The sequence below is a fragment of the Phalacrocorax carbo genome, chromosome 6, assembly GCF_963921805.1.
Source record: "Phalacrocorax carbo chromosome 6, bPhaCar2.1, whole genome shotgun sequence".
Classification (NCBI taxonomy): Eukaryota; Metazoa; Chordata; class Aves; order Suliformes; family Phalacrocoracidae; genus Phalacrocorax; species Phalacrocorax carbo.
Window position 1 is genome coordinate 19,073,238 of NC_087518.1, and position 18,553 is coordinate 19,091,790.

The 18,553-nt window shown below is 40.8% G+C and overlaps 1 protein-coding gene across 1 annotated transcript in view; it reads right to left on the reverse strand.

Annotated features, from left to right (window-relative positions):
- SFMBT1 (Scm like with four mbt domains 1) overlaps nucleotides 1-12,720 on the reverse strand; it is a 122,648-nt gene extending 109,928 nt beyond the window's left edge. The window contains exon 1 of the mRNA XM_064454038.1: nucleotides 12,575-12,720. The gene's annotated coding sequence lies outside the window, so the exon portion shown is untranslated. The remainder of the gene's footprint in view (nucleotides 1-12,574) is intronic.
- Nucleotides 12,721-18,553: the final 5,833 nt, after the last annotated feature.

An 18,553-nucleotide genomic window follows, 5' to 3' on the forward strand; every position in this document is an offset into this window, starting at 1 on the left:
TTTTGGGTAGTTGCATTTCTTCACATATTTTTATGGCTACTGAATAGTCACAGAAAGGTTTTGCATACCTCGGGAGACTAATAAATTAAAACACACAACACAAACGCTCTTCACAAAAGTCTGTTATGCACTGTTCAATAGTAATTCAAGCCTCTGCTTGAGCAGCCTCAGCCCTTAGAGATAAGAACAATATTTTGTTATTTCAGGTGACCAATTAGGGATTTAAATAGAAAATATGAGCTCAAATGGAGTGCAGCTGATGAAACTGGGTGTTTGCGATATTCAGCGAGTACTTTTGCTGTGAGGCTACAAAAATGTTAACTAATGCAAACAGGAAAACAGCACATGCGGTATTAGCAGTACCTGGTTGCAGCATGAGGAGATCCCATGGACTTGTAGCCAGCGGGTTGAGCGTGCAGCGTCTTGAAAAAGCACAGAGCTGGTACAAGTTCAGGTGAGCAGCTCAGCAGTGATTTATTGCTTGCAGAGACTAAGACACAGCTCTTGTTATATCTCTTGGATGTGCTATCTCAGTTGAAGGCAGGAGGCTTGCAGTGTCCCTCCTGGATTTTCTGGAAGGAGGTTCCCCCTCTGGGGACCAGGCACACTGTTTTAGGGTATGGATGCAGACACAGCCAGGAGCTATGATCAGCACAGCATGCCATGTTGTCACTCCTATGTTACCAGGACTGTAGTGTTTCTCAGGCTGGAAATTTCTGTGTTTAAAGCCAAATTCTGAAAATGGTATTATATACAATGGGAAGGTAAGGTCTAGACCCTTGGCCTGTTTTCTTTGCTATAAGCCTATACACTTCCACTGGCTAGTGACAAACCATGTCTAAACTACTGCTATTCCCTGTGCCACTGGACTCCAGCTCCACTTTAGCTGGCTGATATGGTAAAGGCAGTGCTTAATTTCAGCTTTAGTAAGTTTTGGCTAACGTTTTCTTCAGCCTAAGCCTCCTAATTCTGAAACTTTTTCTCTAAAGAAAAAACTTCAGTCTTTTTAAACCCCACCTCATTTATTCAGAATTAGAGTTTTCACACTACTGACTGCAGCTGTTTCTGTCCTTCTTGGCTTTCTAGTGGCCTCAGAAATTTGCCACACAGAAAGTCTACTTAATGCAGACTGTTTATAAGCTTAAAAATGGGATTTTGAGCAGGAGAAACATTGAGTTTTGGGCAAAGAAATGGAGTTGGGAGAGGGTAAAGTGCTTGTATTTTGATTCTTTGTTTAGATTCCTTCACTAAACAGTAAATGGAAGATACAAACAGGTCTGGAGGTATACTAGGAAAAAGAGATCTCTTTAAGCAATAGGGATTTTTGCTTGTCCAAGTGGCAGTAGAGTCATCATACACTTGGTTTTGTCAGCAGTGAAATTTAAGTTCAGTGAGACATGACTTACCAGGAAGACAAAGCAAGAAGGAATCCCAGTGATGCACACAAGATACATGACATTGACATGACTGTGCTAACCAAATGCTACAGTTAGCTGGCTTAATCTATGATTATCAAAACAGCTAACAAACTAGTAAACTCTTCCTATCCCACAGTCAGAAACAGAGAGGCCACTGTAAGAAGCTGTGAGAGAAATAAATAAACAGAAACCAAGTAAACCCACGACATTATTTCTCTAATCCACTTGAGCTGGTTAAGTACTAGGGTCTGCATCTGACACAACCAAGGTGCAGACATCTTATGAAGTACAAACATCACAGCAACTTTATTTGCACTGCTCTGAGACCACACAAATCGCTGGCACAGAAGTTCTTTCTGTTTTATGAAGAAATGCATTTAGTTTGGCTTTCCTTCCCTTCTTCAGAAATTTCTTCTTTATGTTACATAAAGGCAACAGACTTGAAAGTACAATTAAAAGATAGTCACTTGTTATAAATATCATGCAGGAGCTAATCCAGACATGCTGTAACATAGCCTCGTGTTTCCTTCCACATTCCCTGACTTTAAAGTTTCCACCAATGTTGTCACAAAATCTTTGCAGCATTCAGTGTTTGCAGCCACTGAGGTTACCAGTCATTTAAAGCACTGCAACAAGCAGACATTTCAAGTTATAAACAGGATTGGGCAGGACTTAGGTAGGACAGTCTCAGTAATCTCAGTAATACACCCTGCCATGAGGATACAACGGAACAGCTGGGAAGCACTTCCTATGAGCCCCTCTGCTTCCAGTTGAACCCTTGCTGCTTTTATTAAACTCAGGAGAATCTCAGGCTCTGACAGGCCCTGAGCCCTCCCTTTAAAACACTTTCAAGGAGGTAACAGACAGCATAAGTGTTATAGTCATCTTGCATTCTCTCAGAAGAAAATCTGTCTCTGCAGAGAAATAACGTGAAAAAAAAACAACGCCACTCATACTTTATTTCTTATTTCTTACTTTCAGTTTATACTTTATTTCTTCCCAATGTCCACGTTCTTTAGCCTGCCAAAAAAATCTCTTGGGAGCATCTTTCAGTCAGATGTATATCACAGCTTTCCTGTCACAGTTTTTTGGCCTCATTTAGGTAGAGCACATGTCTGAGCCCAGGGCAGTCCCTGCAAAAGAGGAATCCTGACTCAGTTCTGATGTGCTGCTTTCCTCCTGCTTCCCAGTGCACAGCTGATGTCAGCCTGTCCTCATACAGGCCCCTCAATTTCACTTGCATCTGTTTTGATTAAATTCACCAGATAAACAAAACTCTTCTGCCCTTTGAAAGTTATTGCCTCCCAATAACCTAACAGAAGAAACATTTGGAAACCTTTAGAAGTTTAGATATGTCCTCTTTGATTTACTGTATGAAGGGAAGAAGAACAGGACTGAAACAATATGGGAGATTGGAAACAAATACATAGTTCAAACTTGAGAACTGCAAAACTCTGCTGTTAAAACCCTGTCTGAGCAGTATTAAATCTCCAGTGGCTCTGTGACAAATGAGATGAATATAAATTTTGTATCCATTAGCATCTCCTATCTCTTTTTCTCCAAACTACATAGGACATCACTGCTCAACTATACCCTCATCTGTATGCAAAAACTAAGCAGCTTCTTCACTGTACAAAAGCATCCATGTGCATTTAATGCTACAGCCAAATTTCTAAATCCTGGCCTCTGTAGTGATTAAGCAAAACAAGTTTATGGGACTGGCTGCTCCATTATGAATGAGACACCAGCTCAAAAGTGCTCACTACACTTGATCTGGAGGGTAGGGACGTGCAATTCCTGACAGAAAACAGCTGCAAAGGAGATTTCTGAAGAAAAACGCATTCTGGCACTGTTTGAGAACTAGATTAGGAAACATTAGACCGTACAATCCTGTGCGTGTGCACATGCACATCTATGCTGTAAATACAGGTTGAGTTCCAAATAAAAGGTTCTACAGTTAGTAGAACCTTAACAGTTCTCCGTGAAGGAAGTTTTAGCAACAATTTAGGCCTTTAGTCTTTCACCCATTTTCACTAAATCTGCTTTTTTCTCAGATTCACTCAGCCCTGCAGTTACTGCACACTCCGAAAGCCCCTAAAATCTTGCACAGGTTCCCACAAATGTGGTCTTTGTGTTGTTTTTCTCTCCTCTATCCTGATATTAAAGATGCTCAACTTTTAGACCTTTTCCCTGTTTGGTCTGGGAATTTTCAGGTTAATCTCCTGACTGCTTCATTCTCACTCGCTTATCTTATAGTTTCCCAATTGAATAAGAAGCTTTTACACATACCAATGTGTCATGGTTTAGCCCCAGTCAGCAACCAAGCACCACGCAGCCGCTGGCTCACTCCCCCTGGTGGGACATGGGAGAGAATCGGAAGAGTAAAAATGAGGCAACCCATGGGTTGAGATAAAGACAGTTTAACAGGTAAAGCAAAAGCCGCACACACCAGCAAAGCAACACAAGGAATTAATTCACTCCTTCCCATGGGCAGGCGGGTGTTCAGCCATTCCCAGGAAAGCAGGGCTCCATCACGTGTAACGGTTACTTGGGCAGACAAACGCCATCATTCTGGACATCCTTCCTTTTTCCTTCTTCCCCCAGCTTTATATACTGAGCATGATGTCATCTGGCATGGACTATCCCTTGGGTCAGTTGGGGTCCACTCTCTTAGCTGTGACCCCTCCCCTCCTGGCTTCTCGTGCACCCAGCAGAGCATGGGAAGCTAAAAAAGTCCTTGACTAGTACAAGCACTGCCCAGCAAAACTACAACTTCAGTGTGTTATCAATATTATTTTTATACTAAGTCCAAAGCACAGCACTATACCAGCTACTAAGAAGAAAACTGACACTATCCCAGCTAAAATCATGACACAATGCAAGGAATAAATATAGGAAAAGTAGTGAAACTTGAATTAAAAAAAATATTGTAGTACATTGCCTGCAGTGGAGCTACTATTCAAACATAGCTAGGTTTGCAAAGCTATGCAGTAAGATGCCAGCAGCATGCTCCAGCTTCACATGTGAGTAGGAAGATGCTTTACTCAGAGATTCCCAGTTAACTTCACAGCTTGAAGGACTCTTTTCCCTCTTTAATTGAAGTACAGCTGCAACCTTCTAATCTGCACTGTAGCAGGTTGTGGTATTTGTATCATCAGGAATAAAATATTTCTGAGGTTTTTCTCCTAATTCATAAGCAGGTTTTTTTGCTAATGGGTGGAACAAGCTGATAATAATTATTCTCTGAAGACCAGCAACAGAGCTTTGGAAAAAAAACCTGTAGCAATAAGGTTGACAAGAACAGTGGCTCTGCTGTATTAATAGCTGAACTGTTCTGAAGTGTGGTAGAGATTCAATTAAAACAAAGCATGATGTGGTATGAGCTAAGTAAAACTAATGGATCTCAGAAATTGAAACCACATCATATTTTTATACAAAATGTAATTAACTTCTGGTACCTTCATTTTCAAATCCTGAGCTTGAAACCCCAATGGGCTCAATTTTAAAGAGCAGAGCAACTGCCCATAAAAAATAAGTTGAATATGTCATAGGTTGGGAACTGAAGTCAACAAATATTTTGGAGAAACTAATCAATAAGGCTATACTAACCTTTAGATCAACAAGAAATTATCCTATCTGAGAGACTAACATATCTTTCTTCCCACAAAGAGTTAGCAATTTTATCTAAGTGCAACATGAAGAGACAGATTCCCTGCAACTGAAGGACAAAGGGTTAGATTTTGTAACACTGGGATAAGTCTAAGAGGAACTGCTATCGAATTCACCAAATAAACTTTAGTTAAGGATTAATAATGAAAGAGGAGATGTGGCAGATGGTGGTTCTCATGGAATAACATGGTCTTATTTACATTTTCTCCCACTGAAAGGATGCCTTCAATAATTAAAAAAAAAAAAAATAAAAAGGCTCCTGGCAATGAATTTGGAAACTTCTTAGAATAATCTATTTAATACAGGAGATACAGAAGAATCATTTCCATACTGGGATTTGACATTTACACTAGCAAGAATAATATCTCTAGTAATACTAGGGAGTTTGAAGATACAAGAGCTGTTAATATTTCCATTTCAGTACATAAACTTGTCATCAACTGGGGGTAAAGAATTCTGTTCCTCCATGGCATCGCATCACACTTAATTAAACACATTAGGGGAAAGATACAAGGGGAAAGAGAAAGGGGGAGGGGACAGGGAATGAATTAGTCTTTTTTTCCCTGAGTCTGTCCATCACCAGTTACAGTTAGCAACAAAAAATCAAATTAGTTGTACCAGTGGTCTGTTCAAACCAGGCAATTTCTGTATTTCTTGTTTAAATTAGAGTAGAATCAATGGAAGTTTTACAAAGATAAGTTAAAGGCAAAGCTTACAATGCACAGCGTTCAATCTGCCTGCTAAGGCAAGGTTTAGCCTTACAGGAGTCATTAAGGTTAAGGCAATCTATACTGATGTGACAGTAAGATGCTCCATTTTCATTACACCAGAAAGAAGCTCTGATTCACTGTGGTTAGGGCTAATTGACAGTTTCCAAATCACACAGTAGTAATTGTTTACAGTTGTAGAAAGGGAGTGTATTGTTTTCACTGCTGGTTTACTTGATACATTTATCCACTTAATCTCTCTCACTTAATTCTCTTTGATAGGTGGAAATAAGGAATAATTGAACTCTAGTATCTTTTGACATTTACTTTTCAGCTAACAAACTGTTTTGCTTTTCAACCAGGAATTCAGGTCAGGGGAAGAGCTTGAACACGACTACCTCTTACTTCTGAGAACAACCACCTAACCCAGCTTACCCAGCTCCTTAATTTAGTCTGGACAAATCAAAAGCATGTTCACTGGCTCCAGAAAGTTAGAAGATGCATTCAGAGTGCCACAAGTTTTCACACTAACAAAGGCAAAGTGTGTACTCAGCTTCCTGCACATCTGATTCATCTCTTTTATCTCCTCATCCTGTTCTTCAGATACTTGCTTCTAGCAGCCTCTATTTTGTGTGCTCTCATCATCCATTGTTCTCCTTGGAAGAAATCTGGTACTCTGTTGCCATTGCTGAGCATTAGAAGGCTCTGTACATACAGAAGAGCTACTTCGGGGCTACTTTGTGTGAGGACAGACTGATGGGGGACTTGGAGGAGGCGGTGGGTGAGTTGGGGAAAGAACCACAGCAGAGACAGATCCTGCATGGCTGAGGGATGGCATGAGAAAACCCCATTTTGTGCACTTCCCTCCTTGTGCACTTCCATGCAGGGTATGGATCTGGGGTGATCAGCAGCCTCAGGGGCTTCATCCAGTCATTCCTTGCACATGCAGGTAGCTCCAGGAGCGCATTGAGGCAATGCAGCTCCAGTAAGTCTTTAAGAAAGATTCAAAAAACAGCAGTTTAGAAACCATTCTCCTCAAAAAACCCTTTCTGCCAGGTTCACGTGGGACATTTTATAACATAGTCCTAGTTAGAGCAGCTTTCCATGCAGAGCAAGAAATGCTTTCGAAGGACTGTGCCATTTGGAAAGTTTTCAGAGACAAGCAAATCCTAATGGACCAATAGAGCTGGTTATTTAAATGCCCTACGCCACAGAGGTTTTCTAATCTGATCTGAAGATCCTCCTGATAGCTGGATCGAGAGGTTGCCTCATAAAGGTGGTCTGTTCCAGGGGCTTCAATAGGTATACACAGTGCATGCTTAATGAAGTTCATTTTCTGCAAGAGAAGTGCAGAGGCACAGCTTCGCCTCCAGGATAAATGATCAGATGATTACAAAAATAAAAGAAAGAATCACTTTATACATTAATAGCTGACAACATCTAGGTGACAGGGAAAGAAGATTGTGATAGTTTGGCAAGGCTGTGGTAGATATATATGTGAACATCGCTAATACAGAAAGGAACTTTTAAAAAAAGTTAAAGGAGTTATAATCTATAGAGCAGAATAGATGTATTTAACTAGTATAAAATCAAAATCTTATATGAAATATAATGAATTTTGCATGAACTAAATGAAAAGCAAGCATGTTATAAACTCCCTGAGTGAACCTGAAATCTTCATGGTTTGTAAAACTGATGATATTGATATTTGATGTGACGGTGATCACAAATTCTGACTCACATTTTGATACCAAGCAGTGCTGTGATGCTTTCGGATGGATAAGCCTGTGGTCCATCACGTCTCCTTAGCACCTTTTATAAACTTCTAAATGAATTAAGAAAATATCAGCTATTGAGGAAGGCACCATGTGATGCTATACCTGCTGAATCAGGTATTTCATGCTGTAATAAATCCCATCTAGAGTCAGCTGTTTCTAAATTGAAAACAAAGAGGTAAGATCAAGTGCATACAGTTGGGTCTGTTATGTACTACCCTGTACGTCTAGGGTGCAATATTAAGAAAACAATAAATTGCCAGATACTGGAAGTTAAAAGATGAACAGAGTCACAGCACCCCACCACTAAATCCAGTGAGAGATGCTGAAAGAGGTTAATGGTTTGAGGGAAGGTACTAGACATCATAGTCTCAATTCTACAAAAGAGTCATCCCAGAGGGTGTTTCAGTAGCATTCATGATGGCAGTGAAGTAGTTAAGAGAACCAGTGCTGAAGGACAAAGTTAATTCTGCTTCTAAGTCTATGAGTAACGGTGTTGCCTGTTTGCACAAGAGGTCTCTGAAGCATCTGTACACACTTCCTCCAGCTATTGCTTTATGAATCCTGCAATTTTCTCTCCACATGAGGCTGCAAACCTTTGTAATTCACTGTCTTTCCCTACACGTTTGAGTTCAGCAACTTCTACTCTTTTAGAGCTAGTGATGGGGTTTGCCAGGGAAATTCAGCTCTCTTAAAGCACAGAATTGCTTCTTCCAAACACAGGCATTTTCAGAGAACCTGTTTTCAGGCAGTAATGGAGATGGTAGTGGGTCCAAATCATTTCAAGACCCCCCAAAATCAACATTCTGTGGCCACATTCCCACAGCTGCAGCGTCTCAGACTTTACACGTCCCTCACCAAGGCTGCCCTTTAATGCTGGGTTATTAGTCTGTTGTCTTAGGATCCCTGAATCAATGAATCTTTCAGAAGTCTGTAACGTATGAAACATTAAAAAGTGTAAACCCACTCAATTTCAGTACCCAGGACTGACAATAACTTCCTCTGACTATGGTTCTTACACAGTCTTTTATTTGCCTCATTTAGCAAAGAACATGATAACTTTGAGTCTTCCACCACAACACATCTCTCAGCCTAATCACTCAGGACTCCCAAAAGCTTAAGGCGGCAGCCACTGAAAAATATGAGAAAAAACAGTTTTCTCTTAGCCAAAAGACCAAGTATCTAAGGTCTGCTGTCCAACGCTGCCTACAGTTACAGAATTTGTTCTGGTCAAAGATGGAGAGTTTTCCTTGGACAAGCTGTCACCTTCCTTCTTACACATGCTGGGCTTGAGCTGAGGGCACTGCTGATGCCTTTGTTCAACAGCGTTTGACTTCACATACCAAGCTGGTTGCAGCCTACACAAACATGACAGAGTGGACTATCCCTGGAACTGCTACCCCAGATATTAATTTTCTGGGGGTTTTATTTTACTGTTAGCAAATTAAAATAAGCAGAAAAATTCCTTCTTTTAGCATTTCACCTTTACTTGCCTGAAAGAGAGAGGCCTTCCCATGGTGTCCTACACGACTCAGCCCATGTGATAGAGGACAGCAAAGCAGACAGGGTGCAATGGTTTGTCTGTACATCCTCCCTTGGCCACACAGCACCTTCCACCATTCTTTCTTTTGACATCTACAGCCTGGGACTGTACTGAGTGTGTGCAGTTAGTTACTAACAAGAAGGGCCTGCCAGAGCTGTTAAAGGATTGTTAGTACTACTGAAAACAAAATAATTCACATCAATGATTAATGAAGAAGGCACTGAACAGATATACCTGAAGTATTATTTCCAGACCCGACGTCATAGCCTGGACTGAAAATTTTGTCACACTTTCAGTTTAACTGAAATGCTGTAGGAGGTTTGCGTGTTTCTGCAACAGCATTCTCCTGGGATTACTCAGTCTTTGCATTATTATGCTGTCCTGAGCAGACAATACTGAAAGATATTTGATACCATCAGATTGCTTTTTTTCTGTAAAGTTTTATTATTACATAAAGGAAGCATTTGTTTTCCCTTCCTAACACATTTTCCTTCCTGCTTCAATTTAGTTAACTGAATGTTACCAGTTTTATTTGTAGCTGTTTTTAGAATGTCAACAAGATATCTGATACCTGTCAGCAAAACACTGACTGTTCTCACAAATCACTATTTCTGTGAGATATCAGTGACATGTTGTCTGCCTTGCTAAGGTTCCAGGTAAAAGCTACACATTTATGGAAGCTTTTGGAGTCTTTTATATTGTCCCACACTAAAATACAGCCATCTGGTGGTAATTAGACCTGCCAATAATTACTGGAGTTGTGTGAACTGGGAAGCGGCTCGTAAACGCCTCCTCTATTTGTCACAGCAAAGTAACATGTAGATACATCGGCTCCGCAGAGGCATGTGAGTGGCACTGGTCTCCTGTCAAGCATCAGCTGTTTAAGTTGGTTCAATGCCTGGCTGACCCACAGGGTCTGCTGCCAGGGCTGTGCTGTGTGGTGTCTGCAGCACCTCTGCAGTGCCCAAGACCCCCAGCCTTCTAACTATAATCATGGTGACACTATAACCATTAGAAAAAAAATAAAAGACTGTAAGGATGCTCTGGCACACTGAGGAGGTGCTGCTGTAGCTTCAGAGCTTTGGAGGGCTCCCTAACATGATGGATTCTCAAGGGAGCAGTCACACCAGCTGTAACACAGTTGTTTGTAAATAGCAGAACTATATAACTGCCTGCACACATGTGGGAATCAGGAGCAATGGAGCCTGTGTACAGCTGCGGGCACGGGACAGCTGAGCACAACAAACTGCACTGGTGTGTGTGTATGACAACAGATGGCCACAATGTCGTTGTCCCAAACTTGCTGGGAGGCTGGAGGAGGTGATGATGGGCAAAGAGGTTGTGTTTGGCTGCACTGCTTTCAGGGACTAAGGTCCTCCACTCTTCATCTAAAGCTTAGATGAACAGGACAAAGCCCAACAGCTCTGGATTTTGAAGGCATGTCTTGAGTCAGAGCCAAACACTGGAAAATGGAAAACCAGAATTCAGACTCCTCTCATGTGTCCTGCCACCATGGAGAGGGAAGTAAGTTCCCAGCAGGGGTCAACCTGAATGTCCTACTTTCAGATGGAGGTAAAAAACACAGGTCCAATTGTGATTTAATGAGGTCTGAAACACAGCTTTGAGCTGGATACTCAAAATTTGATTAAAGTTTAAAAACTGAAGCCCTGGCCAGACTCTGCACCTTTAACAGAGTGATTCTGTTAGTGGTTGAACAACCGGGCTGTCAAAGCAAATAGCTGCGGATTTTCATACTGTTTTGCCAGCTGCTCAGTGGTTTACTGGAGCAGTCCAATGCTCAGATACATAGAGAGAAACAGTTTAGGCTTTGCAGGGTTCCTCATATTCTCTCCCAATGACTTTTATCTCTCAGGCCTGAGATTTGTTAATCTTGTGTTGCTCAACACATATGTGAAATCTGCAGCGCTTCTACAGCTAAGCTGAGCATTTCAGCAGCTCATCCTCCTCCCAAACTATGTAAAACTTTCCAAGCTTGAGCAATTCAAAATTCATTTCAGGTCTAGCTAAACACAACATGTCACATTTTCATTTTGACACCACCAGATGCCTGGCCCCGATACTCTACAAGATGAAAGTGCTTTTCTGAGTAGTTTCACTCTGAATTTTTGCAGGTGGAGACCCAAGTATATTTTTGCACAGTGGAAACTAAATAAATTAGAGACTTAATGGTGAGTCTGCTGTGTTTTACAGAGCTCCAGCGTGCCTCCAGTTTAATGTTTTCACTGTCATTATTCAAAGGAACTTGTGCTGCAAATTCCAGCTAGTCCAATGCAAATGCAGAGTACATGAATGGACCATCTCTCACCTTTATAAGGAAAATATCGACTGCAGGGACTTTTATAATCTTGGGAAAAAAGGTCTGCATGAAATGCTGCAGTGAAGAGCACTCGTCATTGAAGAGCCCTCATTGGCAATGGCCATTATCTGATCTGCCGCATATACAAACCAGCAGTCTGAGCTGGGCATTGCAAGCACTGTCTAATCATTAGAAAAAGCAAAGCTCCTTGTGTGAACTGCTTTGATAAATCCTTTTTGATTCAGTCCTCTAGGAAGTGCGTACCTCTAAGTCAATTTGCTTACTCTGCTTTGTCAGCAAGACCCTCAGTATGGTTACGGACATTTCAACTATCAATCAATAAAATAAGAGTAAGACTTGCTTATCTTTGAAAAAAAAATAACTCAAAAGCAAATCATACTGTATTCAACTAAATAAAGGTATTTGTGTCGGATCCCATGTAATACCACCAGCAACAACAAATGGGCAGAGAAATATAAGAGGTGAGTTTTTAATAATTTCTTAAGCTATTTATAATGGGCTGATACTTCTGTTGGCAACTTCTTTAACAGGCTGAGAAAAAAGTTTAATAAAACTCAACATTGGCCACTGAGACACCAATGTTAGTACAGTTTGGCTGATAAGAGTTTTCAAGGATACATCACACATCTAACACGCAGTCTATATTCCTCTGTGTGCATTGTGAAGAAAGGCTTTCAGGCTTTCTCACAGCACAGATCATCTGTGCAGCCACAAAATACAGTGAGCAACAGCCTAAACTGACACCACTTTTAAAGAGAAAGATGCATATACTGAAAAGATAATCAGATAATCAATGTGAAAACAACTCCTGTAAGACTTCCAATCAATGATCTTTACTCTTTTCCTCCAGTCATGTTGGCCTTTATTTAAAACCCTTTCTCCCCAGAGCACGCAATGTCCACATAAGCTAAATATTCTCCTTTGCCTGTGCCCCCCTCCCCTTCCAGAAGGCAGCACACTCATTAATAATGGGCGCTCCAGCCCTCTATCTGTGTAAATAACAACTTTATAGTAGCTTTAAACATAAAATACAAGTCTTGGAAAAACCTAGAGTGTTTGCACAAAATTCTGTGGAAAAAACCTTCCACATATTTAGTGCCACCTCTTGAAAAGATCAGCCAAACCTGAAAATGCAGATAATGAGTCTCTTCTCAGCCTGCAAAGCAGCAACCACACACAGGGAAGGCTTGTCTGGGATGGTAAAACTCGCATCATCTTTGCTTGGCTTCGCTGATGAGCTCCAGTCGTGCATCCCCAACACTTCACGCAGGTCCCACTGGTAATGGTTGTTTTGTTCCTGTTTCAAGGTTGGTTGAGATTTTTAAAACAAGAAAATAATGAAGAGAAAACATTTATACGCTAATACTTGCATTCAAATATACATTTACGTGTTTGTACAAAAGGAGTTGTTTCCTGCATGAATTAAAAACCTCCTTGTTAACAGACTTTGAATATTATCATAATGGAGAAATGCTTCAAAGCAAGGCTTACAAACACAGCTGATCTCAGTATAAATTTATGTTCAATACCTAAAGGACATTATTTTTCAGGAGGTGGTGAAGCAGAAATGCTGGCTCTTTTAAATAAAACACTTAAAGCATTCCTCATCAGAAAACCTGCACTAATACACATTCAGCCTAAGTATTGTTAAAACCTAGCACTTTCACTTTGACCCTTCCTATCTAACTGATAAGTAATGCCTGCAGATTAATATTCACCATAAATGCAACAGTAGCAGATAGGTCTACAGGTAGCTAATACTCCATATGTGCTTTTTTCCCACTCCTCTGTAGCCCTCTCTGCTTTGAACGTGGTTTTTGTTATTGCTCTGTAAGCGCTTTGCACCAAAGCATTGGTGTACACTAGTTCTCGGAGCTTGGCGTGGCCACACTGATTATATTAAAACCCTTACAATTTACAAAGTGTTTGGATTCATTTAGTCTATCCATTTTTGCTGCCCAACAAAAGAGCTGAAATGAATGAATCAATTTTTAAAACAAATAGGACTTGACAGCAGAGACATAGGTTTGTGTGAACTGCAAAAGGTACCTAATTAAGAGCTCTAAGGATGACGAGGCTTTCATTTCTCTAATGAAAAGGAGCTTTGTGAGCTTCCCAGTGTTATCCAGCTCCAGCAGACTGGATCTCTTCTCCAGGGAAAAAAAGACAATTCATTTTTCATTCCTCCGTTTATTAACTGTTACCTGTTTTGCCTTCTGTGTGAAACTTGGGTCAAAGATTTCAGGTGACCGTTGGTTTCCAAATGCTGAAACAGATACCTGGATGGGATGTTTTCCATTTGCAGGCAGCATGGAGTGACCATTTCTAAAATTGAACTTGCTCCCCGTGTGCCCTAACAGCCTGCCTAAGACACTTGGTGTTTTCTCTTTAAAAAAACAAAAGATCCCAGTTCTTTACTGTGTGTGTTTCAGTCATGATGGCAGCACTGTGGTTTGATATAAATAAACCTGATTAGCTGAGCACACTGGTCCCTTTTTTGTCTTCCATGATAAAAATATACAGAACATAAAATAAAAGGTTAATAGGCAGAACTGCGTCAACTATTGCACTGCTATTAGGAAACCAGCTAGGAGGTGGCTCTAACCAACAACAAAGCTTGCTCTGAACACTGCCACTCATTTGAAGTTCCCCAAGGGGAAAAGGCAGGGTGTTTCTACATTTGATTACTCCTTGTATGATTAATCTGGGCTTGCTTAATCCTCACCCACAGTGCACTACATGCATCTGCTTTAGAAGGCCATTTGAGTATTTTAGAAGGTGCTAAAACTGAAGAAAGACCCCTAAAAGCAGCAGATTTACTTTTAATTTTTGTTTATTTTAAATAAAGAAACAGGCCTTTCTGTAAACTGGGGAGGACTTATGGCTGTTTTGGCCTACAGTCACAGTACTGTGCAGCAGCAATTACTGTGTTTGCATGGGGCTTGGGGCAGGCGCCAGGAAGAAGCCAAGCTGCTGGGTCTCCATCATCTTTGCAGTACTTATAAAGACTTTTTGGAAATTATAATAATAATACCAGCATCCAAACTGAGCCCGTGGTTTGTAGAAAGAATTTAGTTGTACTGTTCCATGAGCAGCATAACCCTGGGGCAATCTTATTTACAGACCCTGGATGAGGCTGGACTGCTTCTTAGCCCAAGAGAGCAGTTTGAAGTGCCTTCCTCAAGTTATTCAGAGTCTTTTAACTGAAGTTGTTCTTTAACCCTCCATCAGTCCTCATGATCCTCTGTCTTCTTAATTCTTTTGCTTTAAAATGAGATTAATCTAACATAGCAAGACCCCTTGCATCCTAAATGCCTCTTGGCACATACCTGGTGAGCTGCATCTGGCACTGTTTTACCCAGGAACAGCTCTGCAGGGACCCACAGCAAAGCCTTCAGTGTGGCTGTACCCATGCGAAATCAGATGTAGCTGAGGAAACCAGGAGCTGAGTTGAAAATGCTTTTATTCCTCAGAAGACTCATGATTTAGTGATGGTTTGGGACAAGTTACAGCTCTTTAGTAACGTCTGAGTTTGAGCTGCGTACAGGAAAGCACCTTGTTCTTGTGTGAAATAAATCCTTGTGAAAGAGCATCCCAATGTGCATGTTGTCCACCATGGCACCAAGCAGCCAGCCAGCCTCCGGCAGAAGGCAAATGGGGCAGAGCCTGATGCAGAATGTTTATGTGTTCTGGACACATTTGTGTGGACACAGTATTCCATGCAGGTGAGCAACACTGGGCATTTTGTCCATCATAGCCAACAGGAAAGGTGGCTCACACCTAATGCCACCTCCTATATCTCCATAGGCATTAGGGAATCTGGACCGGTAAGCACAGACATCATGTTTGTGCTTTAAGTCTGCCCTTATTCATGACCTAGGAGAGAAACATCTCAGTTGTGTCTAACGTTGAGAAATAAAGAATAAAAGTAGGTGGGAGAAAAAAGCATTTCCCCCATATTTAAGCAGCAGAGCACTGAGGCTGCAAACCCAAGCTTAGCGCTTAATGAGAGGGTACAAATGGAATCTACATAAGAGTCTGTGCACAATGGTGGTTGCTCTGCATCCAAACAGGAGCAAAATGGCAACTTCCCAGACAAAGATGCTTTCATCTGAGAGTTCAGTACATAGAAAACATAGCATAGCTCAGTACTCACCTACTTATAAAATATTAGAAGTAATGGGCTTAAACAAAGCTTCTTGTTTTTCCTGGCAAACAAAAAGGAAAATAATTTTAACTAAACTCCCTTAAGTGAAACATGAGGAGTTGCTGCCAGCAATCCAGTTTAGGACTCTGCATTTATTTTAAGTTCATAACCTTTCAAATATACCCATTCACTTAGGCTGACTTTCTGGTGATCAGGACTGTATTTCACTAGCAGTATTTAAAGCTCAGTGGGAAAAGTTTATAGTTCTTCCCATTTTCTCCAAGGTAAAAACATCCACATGGGTGGAAGTTTTATAAAATGGAAGAGGACAGACAGATTTGCTTTCTCAACTATATATACACACACACACACAACATTGGTATTGAAAAATAAAGACAAAGGAACCTGCCTATGATTCCATTCTTCATATGTAAGTTTGTCCTTAACTGGATGGGAATAATGACAAATTAACTATATGCCCCCCAAAATTCGTAAAGATTAAGATTTGCTGTTTTGTGAGCTCAAATCACAGCATCCATTTTGGCTGAGGGTAAATGTAGTATGGAACTGTATTTCTAAAATACAGCCTGACAACTCATGTTCAAAACCTTCCAAAATAGATATTTCTGAAGATATCAGTAAATATGTACACAGTTAGAAATTTATTATGAAGAAATACACCAATCTGACTCTGCAACCCAGGAATACATCTCTAACAGATATTACCATCATGCCTTGGTTCTGGAATGTAGTCTGCAAAATAAAAATTATAGCCAGAATTTCATCTATATATGTAAATACTTGTACTTTTAAGTAGCAATTTGGAATTTTCATGAAAGCCTCCAAAGCAAAAAAGTTAGCAATCATATTAAATGGTATTATTATATGAACTATCTTCATGCTATGCTCAGAACATCAAAAATTAATTTAGTTTAAAAAAAGTCTTGAAAAATTTCAGTGTGAATTGAATGTTAAAAATGAAAATTTGAAAAAGTTTGATTATGCTGAAAAGTATTACACTTGAGAGCAAGTGAAGCAATGGTCTGTTGGGAAAACCGGTAAGCAGCCTCAACGTCCTCCTTTCAGGTTTCATTATAACTATGAATCTCCACTTGTGCTATCTGGAAGGCTTGGTGAGACCTGTGAGTTTTTCAAAGCTAACTTTGGTTAATTTATGGTTTCACACAGACCTGACCTTTTTGCATGCTTTGGCAAACAAGCAAGTCACATTTCAATAGTGCTGACTGAATTTATGATTTCTCAGGTCGATTTAAATTGAAATCCCCAAGTTCTGTTTTGATTTTCAAAGGGTTTTTTTTGAGGAGTAAGTCCAAAGGTTGTAAACCAACACCATTTTTAAACCATACAAATCAGTCAGACCCTTCCTCCTAGAATTCCTGTGCATCCTACTATCACAGCAAACTACTCTAAGGAAGTTTATAGTGTGTCCCATTCTGATTTTGCCTAAGTTACAGCAAACATGAAAAGAATGGCATCAAAGGGAAGAAGAAGAGTGGGCTGAATTGACAGATAATATGAAAAATGAAAGTGCCATGTGGAAGCTGGCACCAAAATAATGAATCCGTTTGGGTATTGTAATATGAGTTTGTGTGGGTTGTTTCTCTCATGAGGGAGGAGTGGTGCGAGCAGTCGCTCAGTTAAATTGTAACACTTGGGAATAAGAAAAAACCCAACATAACTGATTTATAGGGTCAGGGTGGCTCAGCACACCCGAGTGAGGCTGGGGGGGTGGCAGCCATGTCTGACCAAGAGTCCAGACCATCAGGAAAATTAATAGTGACAAGGAAAGGTCCAAAGTGAAGCCAAGAAGTCACACTGCAGCTTGGGGTCCGTTCCAGTGATGATGACCAGAGCCAGACCCAGCCCAGCGATCCCTGGGGGACAAGGCGGGTCTGGTGTGGAGCCGGGCCACCAGTCAGGGTCTGGATCAGCAGGGGTCAATGGCTGGGCAGGGGCAAGTCTCCTCCATGGGGTAGCCTCATAAAAAGACCATCTTGTCTCCCTATCAAGTCAACTACTCTTCCCTTCACAGTTATTCAAAAGACTCAGCAGTTAACTCGTGAAACACCACAACACCCTCCTTGGGTTTCTTCCAGTGTCACTGGGAATTCAGTTCAACAAAGACTGATATTCTGAGACAGACAAAACGCTGGGAAACTAAATGCAGACATTCAGGGTCATTTTACACAGTTGCAGGTCTGCTGAGTTAAATCCATGTAAACCACAGGCACAATCTGCTGAATAACCTCGTCCTGCTTCCCCAAGGCAGTGTGCATACAGGTGTTCCCATATGGGCAACTCCTTCCTTTAAGAGCCATTGAAGCACGTAATTTAAGGGAGCTGATGAGTCCATCAGTGCTGCAGTCAGTAGATGGCAGTTATACCTCTGCAAAAGCCTAACTTTAAAAGAGGGCAGATGTTAGTCTACAAAAAATGAGTTTATGTAAATGAAATAATACTTAAAAATAAAAAACAGTGACTGAGTTTCCTTCTTTCAAACACTTCTGATGCGGACGGCTTGGTTGGAAATTATCGGCTTGGCTAACAAACCATTTGCTCCTTCTGACTTTCTGCTTCTTCTGCACCAGCACAGCCCATCTGACAGGCACATGAAACCCCACGGCTACTGCACTTTCCAACTCCTATTTTTATTTAGGTCACCCAAATAATTTTATTAATTTTAAACTTTGTAAAACTTAACTTTTGAGCCTAAGGAGTTCTGGCTGCATTCTGTGAACAACACATAACAAAGTCTGACTTGTGTCTCTGAAGTAACCAGAACATTTTAAATGTGGAAAGAATGAGCTTTAAAAAAGGAAGAGAAATCCCATAGCTCACAGGTCATATAAGCAGGGACTAGGAGGTGCTCCCAAGAAAATCCAGAAGGGTCAAAAGGAAAAATGAGTGTAAAAAGAAACTATCCAGCTTCTTCCAG